Source organism: Diceros bicornis, chromosome 13, assembly GCF_020826845.1.
Source record: "Diceros bicornis minor isolate mBicDic1 chromosome 13, mDicBic1.mat.cur, whole genome shotgun sequence".
Taxonomy (NCBI): Eukaryota; Metazoa; Chordata; class Mammalia; order Perissodactyla; family Rhinocerotidae; genus Diceros; species Diceros bicornis.
In genome coordinates this window covers 56,632,912-56,644,026 of record NC_080752.1, presented here as the reverse complement: position 1 = coordinate 56,644,026, position 11,115 = coordinate 56,632,912, and the positions used below count along the sequence as shown (strand labels likewise).

The 11,115-nt window shown below is 37.6% G+C and overlaps 1 long non-coding RNA gene across 1 annotated transcript; it reads left to right on the top strand.

Moving 5' to 3' along the window:
* The first annotated feature begins 457 nt into the window (after positions 1-457).
* Positions 458-10,383, top strand: LOC131413223 (uncharacterized). The gene is made up of 3 exons (XR_009221916.1): positions 458-531; positions 645-869; positions 10,049-10,383. It is a non-coding gene; the product is annotated as an uncharacterized LOC131413223 (long non-coding RNA).
* Positions 10,384-11,115: the final 732 nt, after the last annotated feature.

Sequence of the window (11,115 nt, the reverse complement as noted above, 5' to 3'; positions counted from 1 at the left end):
GGCTCTGAGCTAACATCCGTGCCCATCTTCCTCCACTTTATGTGGGACGCCGCCTCAGCATGGCCTGACAAGTGGTGCGTCGGTGCACGCCCGGGATCTGAACCTGGGCCGCCAGCAGCGGGGCGCGGGCACTTAACTGCTATGCCACGGGGCCGGCCCCATGGCACATGTACATTTTATTTTGGTATTAGAACCACCAATTGTAGAAATTTTACTCTAATGAAATCATAATCAGAGTCTGCAGGAATTCTTATGTTACTTAACATTAATCCTTAAGATAAATCAACTTAAGTACAAAATGCTTGAGTGTAAGCTGGAACCTAAGATCACTCAGCCACAGTTGATTCAGGATTTCTCTTCTCTCTAGTCTCATGCTGGGTGGATCTTCTCTGCAACATGGTCAGTCTGAAATGGAGACCGTATTTTTTCACTGTGCAGGAGAAGAGATCGTGTTTCTATCCTGAATCACCATCTACCTCACTTACCAGAGATAATGGAGAAAAACAAATTCATTCACAATTGGAAAGGGAAGTAAGTCCAACTTTTTACCCCTCACTATATGTTGTGAATTCTGAAGACATAAAAAATATTAAGACTTTCCAAAATCATAACACAGAGAAATTATTTCCATTTTTTTCCCTAAGATGGAAGATGGTACCCCTATTCTCTAAATATATTTGATTTAAATGAAGAAGATCCCTTTAATCACACTCACGGAGATGCGTAACATTAAAATTTGTTGTGGATAGCAGTGTCTGTCCATGTGTTACTGAATAAAGCACTACCGCACAACGAGTAAATTTCAGTATGGAAAAACAAAGAATGAGCTTTGTCTCCTGGAAGGAAATTCAACAGTTGAATGACTGCAAGTATGTTGTTTAACTTCTCTAACCTTCAAATGCCTTTGATTTAAAGCTGGTATAATAACAGTCAGCACATTACAAAGTTATCATGAGATTTAAATTAATTATGTGTACTACTTACCACTGCTTGAACATACTAAATACTCAATAATTATTTGGTACACTTTGAAGTACCGAAATGGCCTTTATCCTGCACATACAAAGCAATAGCACTCCACTTGTCTAATATTCAATTAAACTTGATGTCAGGCATTGGCTATTTAAACCCAAAATATCTTTAAGTAATTTTTGGAAACTTCTCCCTCACAGTTTATGTATTACCTAATATGCTCAATCTGAAATGAAATGAAAAACATTCCTCTTTGAAATGGCAGATTTCCCTCTATATTATAGTTTAATTAAGAAATTATAAAATTGGTATAAGACTATTATGTAATATGTAACTCCCTCCCCCAGACCAATCCACTGTTTGTTTTACTATTACATCTAGGTCATAGTTCCTTTAGCTCCTACATGTAATGATTTATGTTCATATTTATTTCATTCTATTAGACTGACAGCATCTTGAAGGGGGGGGGGGCCTCTGTATCTCTCTGTGCTCAGTCTAGCACACAACTTGACACAGAGTAGGCAAAGAATATTTGTTGAATAAAAGATCAATGAGATATTTATAAAAAATAAATTTAATAGAATTATTTTATTGTTAGGAGGTCCCTAAAACACATTTGTCAGTGACAAGATACTGTAGATATATATGATTACGTCCTATATGCTGGTGATGAAATCTATCTACTACATTCACTCCTCGAGGTCTATATTTTTATGATGTCATATTCAGATTTCCATTTTATATTGGAAAATAAACTAGAAAACAACTGTTTTAACATGTTACATAACACATTATTCTGTCCAAAAGAAAGAAAATCTTCTCAGGTGTAGAGAAGTTCTAGACTGTCCTTTCAAGAAATAAAATCTAGGTTCTAAAGCATACTAATAAAACCTGATATAAAATTCAGATATTTTGATAACCAATGTTAGATTTCTAATTGCACGTTCATGTAATCTAAAGAGCTAAATTAAATTCACAAACAACTGATCAATCTATATATATCATGGAGGGTTTACTATGTGTCAGGGCTGTGGCTCTGTGGTTTACAAAGTTTTTCAATCATAAAATACCTAAAAAGCTTTTTCAAAAGTAATCCTTGGATATATTTACTCAGTGATGTGTGTGTGTGTATACCGATGTCGGATACAGGCAAGCAAAGAATATACGTACCGTGAAAGAGTGAGAAACCTACAGTAAAGTGTGACCTGAAGTGAGGAAATTAAGCCTAGTTATAATCCTTTTAAAATACTTGGGATTTTTTATATATGTGATAGCCTTGAACTTTCTTCACTGCCATCTCACATCTTAAGAGATATCATTAACAAACACACTTCCCAGTTATTTACCAGGCATCAGAGAACTGAATACATTTAAATAAAAGGAAAGCATAAAGTCTAAAAAGATTAGCTACAGCATTTACCAAAATTATGTAAGAAGAATTCCATTTGTGAAGGAAAATGATAATTTCATTTTTGATATTATGAATCTGAGGTGACAAAGATCCTGCATTAAAGATTTCCTATCATCACAAGTGAAAGTAAGACTTAAGGTTAATTATTAGTAGCAGCACATTCAGAAATTATTTCTATAAATGAAAGTCTGAAAGCATGAGAGAAGATTATCTCTCACAGGAAGTAAAACAGGAGATCAAGAGACCATACTTTGGTCTTATATGACATGCCCACGATTGGGATCAAGATGAAGGGGAGGAGATGGTGGAGATGGTGAAGAGATAAAGCAAGTGCTCAGGTGAGAGGAGAAACGAGACAGCACATTGTCAGTGAAATATTAATATATTAATATTTAGGTATTAAAATAGGGCTTAAATTTAGTTCAAAATTGTCTCAAGGAAGAAACATCTATATATATTTTATGGCACTTAAGACTTCTATCCTCATATTTCTATGAGATTAGACTAATCCCTGAAAAATGATCCACATTAGGAAACACAAGTTAAAGAACAGCAATCAAGCACTGAGCTTTGATAAAACATGCCCATTTCCCAAGCTTCTACAAATGTAGAAACTACAATAAAAGCCAGTGAGATAGAAGATGTTTATAGAAGGGTAGAAGGGTACACCAACGTGTAACAGAGAGAAAGAGTCAACTCTGGTATCAAATTTTCTCAGGAGCACAGGGAATTTCTAAACTGCCTGAAGAAAATGTGTTCTGGCTGAACTATCTGAACAAAAACCTGACATTCATATTGTATGTTTATATGAAAATGGAATATTTAAAATGAGGTAGAGTGGGAAAAAAGCTCATCGACTTTCTTCTCTAAGCCTGACCAAATTATTGACAAGCAATCAGGAAATCATTGGTCTAAAAATCATTTGCCAATAGAAGAGAAAGTGGTTTGAAACCAAAGCAGAATGAAAAGTGACAAAGTTGATAACGTCTACATAAAAGCTCTGCTCTAACAATTTGTTAATTCCCTGACTATATCAACTATCACTTCTTGGGCACTTACTGTATATAAGACACTTTGCTGGGCACTGGCATTTAATTTACAGTCTCTGCCACCAAGAAATTTACAGTCATGTTGAAAAATAAGTCAAAGGCATTTACAGATGTCACGATTTTAAAACTAGAAGGAAGCTTAGTGAACATCTATTAAAACTATTTTCTGGAGTCTCAAAAATGTTAAGTAGATCTTTAATTGCTAGCAGACATGGGCTTAATTTTTATATGCTCTAGTTTTTCATTAAGAGTACTGAAACATAAATTATGAGTTAACAATATTAATAATACTAAAAATAACAACAGACTATTCCAAGATGACACATAATTAATTCCTAATGCAATAATACAGAAAACCAGTACAATTAGTTTAGAAAAGAAAAACATAATAAAAAACAACTTCAGTGCACTGATGAAAATATAGGTTTGGGTCATTTTTGAGTTGAACGAAATATCACATTCTACCTTTCAAATTAATTACTCTCTGTTGTTAAATTATGAAACAAATGAAAAATTAAGTCAACTTATAAAGTGGAATTAAAGTAAAGAGTACATCATTAAATCAGTTATGCCAACCTTACATCGTGAATACAGATTTTTATGCAGATAAAACTTTTGTATAACAGTATTTGAAACTGTCTTTCACGCACACAAGCAAACACCCCCATTCAGGGACGCGTGCTTTCATCACAGAGAATTAGACAGCAAGCCTAGTTCGTCCACATGCCCTGTGCCTCTCCACACTTGCTACATCCCAACCGCTATCTGGTATGTAAGGAGCACATGAATGCGATGTGTTTATTAATCTTCATTAACTTTTAAGAAGTAGATTCCATTTCCGGAAGGTGTCTGCAAAGTTCACAATCTTGTTAGGCATAAGGAGAGACAGAATATGTTAGGCATAACTCAGGGAGAAATTGAAGACTATGATAGAAGTATTACTAAACATTCTGTCTCACTGTGGTCAGAACTTTTTTCTAATCTACACAGTACATACCAAACAGATGGAGCACTAAAACAAACCTTTGCTGTGGGTGGCCTTATCTTTTCAGACAAAACTTTCCACATACATCCACAAAGGATATGTATCCAATAAATCCTCTGAAAAAAATTCTCAGGGATCTTTCTCAAAATAGTTGTCCAATTTCTTTCTAAATGTTTAATCCCATTACAAAATAATCTAATTTCTACAAATTATCATTTTAAAAAAGAAATGACCATGTCAAAAAATTCAGCCTTATTTGTATTACTAAAAACATAGTCATCTCACTGTCCAACAATAGAAGAATAGTTAAGGAATTCATGTTTATGAAATTGATAGACTCTTACTCAGCCAACTATCAGAATAGGGTCATGTAGAAAAATGGAAAAGTGTTTGCCAAGTAACACTTGGTGAAGACAAGTAAATACATGATTCTATGTATATTGTGATTCTAACTGAAAAATGTGCATGGAATTATAGGAAGACTAGAACTAAATAAAAAAGGAAATTATGCCCTGTTGTTGGGTTCAGCATAACTTTTTTCTTTAAAAAACATGGTTTATGGGGGCCGGCCCAGTGGTGCAGCGGTTACGTGGGCGCACTCCACTTCAGCGGCCCAGGGTTCGCAGGTTCCCATCCCGGGCGCGCACCAACGCACCGCTTGTCAAGCCAGGCTGTGGCAGCGTCACATATAAAGTAGAGGAAGACGGGCACAGATGTTAGCCCAGGGCCAATCTTCCTCAGCAAAAAGAAGGATTGGCATCAGATGTTAGCTCAGGGCTGGTCTTTCTCACAAAAAAAAAAAAGGGGCTGGCCCAGTGGCACAAGAGGTTAAGTGCGCGTGCTCCGCTGCAGCGGCCCGGGGTTCGCAGGTTCAGATTTTGGGCGCACACCGACACTGCTTGGCAAGCCATGCTGTGGCGGTGTCCCATATAAAGTGGAGGAAGATGAGCACAGATGTTAGCCCAGGGTCAGTCTTCCTCAGCAGAAAAAGAGGAGGATTGGCAGATGTTAGCACAGGGCTGGTCTCCTCACAAAAAAAACAAAAAAAAAAAAAACACAGTTTATGTTGCCATTATCTTCTGTGTATTATAATCAAAACTATAGTGAAATTTTATTTTTTATTTTAGAAAATACTTGGTTTTTGTCTAAACTCCTCTGTTCTTCCTCGGGTCACAGATATTGTATCACAGTGAGCTGACCTAAGTAAAGTGAATAATACGTGAGTGGACTGTAAGTCTGTTAACAGTTGTCTTCCAACTTGACGTTTTGTTACTGAGTTATCTTTCTCAAGAGCGCTAGTTCATCACAGTGTTGACTAATTGTTACAAACAACTAAAAATATTTAATGCCTCCAAGAAATGCCCTTGTCACTTGCAAAAGACAGTTACTGGAAAGAGTAGATCTCATCTAAATTTTTAATTATAAGACTGATATAAAGTTCCAAACAAATGTTATCTACTATGTTGTTGACCTTTTATGGCCTTCAGATGTAGCAGCAATTCAATAATTTATTTAGTGAATGATGTTTGTAAAATTCTGCAATAGGCATTAGGAGGAATGTGAAATAATATAAAGTTTCTCTACAAATTTGATTTTGTACAGCATTAATAAATCAAGCCAAGTTTTTGGTGTTTTTTTCAAACAAAATCTTTTTTCAAATGTGTGAAGGAAAAACTTGGAGTACTTATATGTCTCATACGAATGGATCAGCATGCAGTTAAACTAAGATTAGAACATAAATCAGTGCATTCATTCCAGTTCGTCCATGCTTTCTCTCAAAAAAAAATACAGAACCTGTGGTAGTCCTGTGAACTTTGTCCACCGGTGTTACTCCCATGAATCCCATAAGTATGTTATGTGACATGGCAAGAGACTTTAGAGATGTAATTAAAATTACTAATCAGCTGATCATAAAATAGAGAGATTATGGATTATCCAGTGGACCTAATCAAATTTCATGGGCCCTTAAAAGTAGAGATTTTTCCCTCACTAGAAGCAGAAAGCAAATGAGAGATTAAAGGTATGGGAAGGACTTGATAGCCAATTGCTTATTTGAAGGTAAAGAGGACCACATGGAAAGCATGAGAAAGAAATGAATTCTGCCAACAATCAGTGAGTTTGGAGGTGGACTCCAAGCCCCAGCTGAAAGTGCAACGCTGGAGAGACCCTGAGCAGAGAGTCCAGTCATGCTTCTTCGGACTTCTGACCTACAGAAATGTGAGACAGTAAATGGGTGTTGTTTTAAGCCGGTTAGATTTGATAAATTGTAGTAATGGCAGGAATAGAAGTTAATACAGTATCTGTCCTCTTGACCTTGCATGAGGAAAACAGAAAGTCAGACAAAGTTTTATAGCTTGATTTAATTAATTTCTACCTTCTTTTTCTCTATGCAACTTCCTCTTTCTTTCTGAAGCCATTCAAAGACAACTGGCTATATTATATAGTCCCCTACTAGGGACCACTTTTCTTTCAAAATAAGTGCACATGTTGAAAATCAACCCCATCAAAACTTCCTTTTTCTTTCCATTTGGCTGATACGAGAGAGAGAGGTAGGAAGTGATTCTCAGATCTACCAGTGGTATTTCTATTTCAGATTTGGATAAATGAAGAAACAGTTCAAAAGTAATGAATCTGAAATGGCAGAATTTCCATCATTCTGATAGACAGATTGGGGAAGATACAAAGGGATGGGTGGGTCATTCCCAATATGCCTTAAAATGCCTATGGACCTGCAACATCAGCAGCATCTGGAAACACGTTAGAAATGCAGAATCGCAGTCTTTACCCGGAACTACAAAATCAGAATCTACATTTGAACAAGATCTCCAGGTCATGCAGATACAACAAAATTTGAGAAGCACTGCCTTAAATTGCACTATACGGGTGAAATATTCCTTCACAGTTTAGAAGAATATCCCTGCTAACAGCATCCTCTCACTGAAGCAAGGATATGCACAGAATTAGGAGATCCCCTAAGGTTCCATTTCAGAATCATTGTTGGCATATATTGAGCATTTATCTTGTGCTAGAGATTCTTTTAAGTGTTTATATTAATTATGCCATTTAAATGTCACAACTAACATGACGTAGATACGCTATTACCCATATTTAATATAGGAAGAAAGTAAACTTTTGAAGAGGATAATTCCTTTGTGTACAGCCACTTAGAGATTAGAATGAAGGCAGGCTGACATCCCAGCACCTGGATAACCGCAGTTAGTCACTACACCATGGCGCCTTTTATTTAGCTTTAAAGTAGATTCTAAATTGTCAAACTAGCAAATGTACCAAAACCTAAAATTCCGTCTCCCAATTACTATCCTATACCATCTGAAAAGCCAAACAAAAACAAAATCTTAATCAACATACAAAAATCAGTTGCATTTCTATACACCAACAATGAAGTAGCAGAAAGAGAAATTAAGAATACAATCCCATTTACAATTGCAACAAAAAGAATAAAATACCTAGGAATAAACTTAGTCAAAGAGGTGAAAGAGCTGTACACCGAAAACTATAAAACATTGTTGAAAGAAAGTGAAGAAGACACAAAGAAATGGAAAGATAGTCCACGCTCTTGGATTGGAAGAATTAACATAGTTAAGATGTCTTTACTTCCTAAAGCAATCTATAGATTCAATGCAATCCCTATCAAAGTTCTAACAACATTTTTCACAGAAATAGAACAAAGAATCCTAAAATTTATATGGAACAACAAAAGACCCTGAATAGCTAAAGGAATCCTGAGAAAAAAGAACAAAGCTGGAGGTATCACACTCCCTGATTTCAAAATATACTACAAAGCTATAGTAACCAAAACAGCATGGTACTGGCACAAAAACAGATACACAGATCAATGGAATAGAATCGAAAGCCCAGAAATAAACCCACACATCTATGGACAGCTAATCTTCAACAAAGGAGCCAAGAACATACAATGGAGAAAAGAAAGTCTCTTCAACAAATGGTGTTGGGAAAACTGGACAGCCGCATGCAAAAAAATGAAAGTAGACCCTTACCTTACACCATACACAAAAATTAACTCAAAATGGATTAAAGACTTGAATGTAAGACCTGAAACTATGAAACTTCTAGAAGAAAACATAGGCAGTACGCTCTCGGAAATCAGTCTTAGCAACATATTTTCAAGCACCATGTCTGACCGGGCAAGAGAAACAATAGAAAAAATAAACAAATGGGACTACATCAAACTAAAAAGCTTCTGCACAGCAAAGGAAATCATCAACAAAACGAAAAGACAACCTAACAAGTGGGAGAAGATATTTGCAAACCACACATCTGATAAGGGGTTAATCTCCAAAATAGATAAAGAACTGATGCATCTCAACAACAAAAAAACTAACAACCCAATTAAAAAACGGGCAAAAGACCTGAAGAGACACTTCTCCAAAGAAGATATACAGATGGCCAACAGGCACACGAAAAGATGTTCAACATCATTAACCATCAGGGAAATGCAAATCAAAACTACAATGAGATTATCACCTCACGCCCATCAGAATGGCTATAATTAACAAGACAGGAAACAACAAGTGTTGGAGAGGATGTGGAGAGAAGGGAACTCTCATACACTGCTGCTGGGAGTGCAAACTGGTGCAGCCACTATGGAAAACAGAATGGAGATTCCTCAAAAAAGCAAGGATAGAACTACCATATGATCCAGCTATTCCACTGCTGGGTATTTATCCAAAGAACTTGAAGACATCAATGCATAAAGATACATGCACCCCTGTGTTCACTGCAGCATTATTCACAATAGCTAAGACTTGGAAGCAACCTAAGTGCCCATCAAGGGACGAATGGATAAAGCAGATGTGGTATATATACACAATGGAATACTACTCAGCAATAAGAAACGATGAAATCCAGCCATTTGTGACAACATGGATGGACACCGAGGGTATTACGCAAAGTGAAATAAGTCAGAGGCAGAAGGTCAAATACCGTATGATCTCCCTCATTAAGTAGTAGATAATAACAACAACAAACAAACACATAGAGATAGAGATTGGATTGGTGGTTACCAGAGGGGAAGCAGGGAGGGAAGAGGGTGAAAGGGATAATTCGGCACATGTGTGGGGTGATGGGTTGTAAGTAGTATTTGGGTGGTGAACATGATGTAATCTATGCAGAAATAGAAGTATAATGATGTACACCTGAAATTTATACAATGTTATAAACCACTGTTACTGCAATAAACAAAAAATTAAAAAAAAAAATCTTAAAATAGTCCCAGATCCTTTACATATTATTTTACATAAATCATTAAAACAAAGAAAAGAGTTTATGGTTTTATGTAATAACCCTGTTGTCTTGGTTTGAATTAACTCTTTTTGATGTTTCCATATTTCCTCTGAAGGAGAAGAAATATAGTCCATGAAACAATCTAAATTTATTAATTAAACCACATATTATAGTAAGAAAAATGTTGCTATATATAACAGAAAGGGGAGTGGTGTGCCTAAGGTCGCACAGTGAATTAGGGGCAGAGCCAGGATTTGAACTCAGGTCTCCCTTGCTCCAAGGCCTGTGTTCTTTCACCGGCTCCAGTGGCCCTCCTCAGCCCCAAGAGACCTCCATCTCACCCACTCTCCTTACCCTTTATTCTAGGTCACCAAGCTCTACAGAGGCAGCCAGCTATGAGACATATTCCGCTCCTGCCGGTCACCGGCTTGAGGTAAGTTGAGAAGACTGGAAGCACTGCCTGAGCTGGAAGCTGGTGGCTCTGAGCTCCCGTGTCAAATCCTTCATCTAAAAGTCACTGACACTTGGCCCACTCTCTCCCATATCCCTGCCAGCGAATCCTACCATCTCCTTCCATGGGTTTCAGGGGGTGGGAAAAGCATTAACCTCATGGGGCCACCAACCCCCAGCACCCACCTCCTTCTCCTCTTCTGGACACTTGCAACGAATATCAGCCCAATAATAACACTGACCACGGCCAAGCACCCTGCTGAGCACTTTCATGCATGATCATATCATTTAAATCTCACAGCAGCCTCCGTGAGGTAGATACAATGATCATCCCCATTGTTTAGATGGGAAAACTGAGGATCAGAAAAGTGAAGTGAACAGGCCAAGAATTGCCCATGGGTTTGAACCCAGGTCTCTGCGGGATGGGTGGAGGAACTAGGACATCTACACTGGGGAATAGGGGGATCATGGGACACAGTGCTGACTCTGAATATTTCCAAGCTTCAGTTCCTTTGTCTTTAACATGAGATAATTATAATAACATCTTCCACCATGGTGATGGTGAAGGAATGTGTAAGTCACTTCTTAGAGATACTCGATAGATGTTCACTGTTGTTACTGTTATTGCTTCTGTTTCCAACTCCTGAGGCAGTCAGGGTCTTGTTTAGAAACACCTGTTTCACCACACTGGGGTCCAGATTGGAGAACAGTGCCTTGACTGGTGACCGACATGGAGCCCAACCTAGAGACAGAACTCAGCCAGCACCCAGCACCAGCAGTGTCTCCCTAACCTGGGAGAAGAGGCAGCCAGATAATCCCCCACTGCTTGCCCCTAGGTCTCTGGCTGTGTAAAGCAGGAACTCAGGAGAGTGGTGAGTTCTCTGGCTGTGTAAAGCAGAAACTCAGGAGAGTTTCACCACACCCAGTGTGGTGAAACAGGTGTTTCTAAACAAGACCCTGACTGCCTCATCCCACTGGCTGGG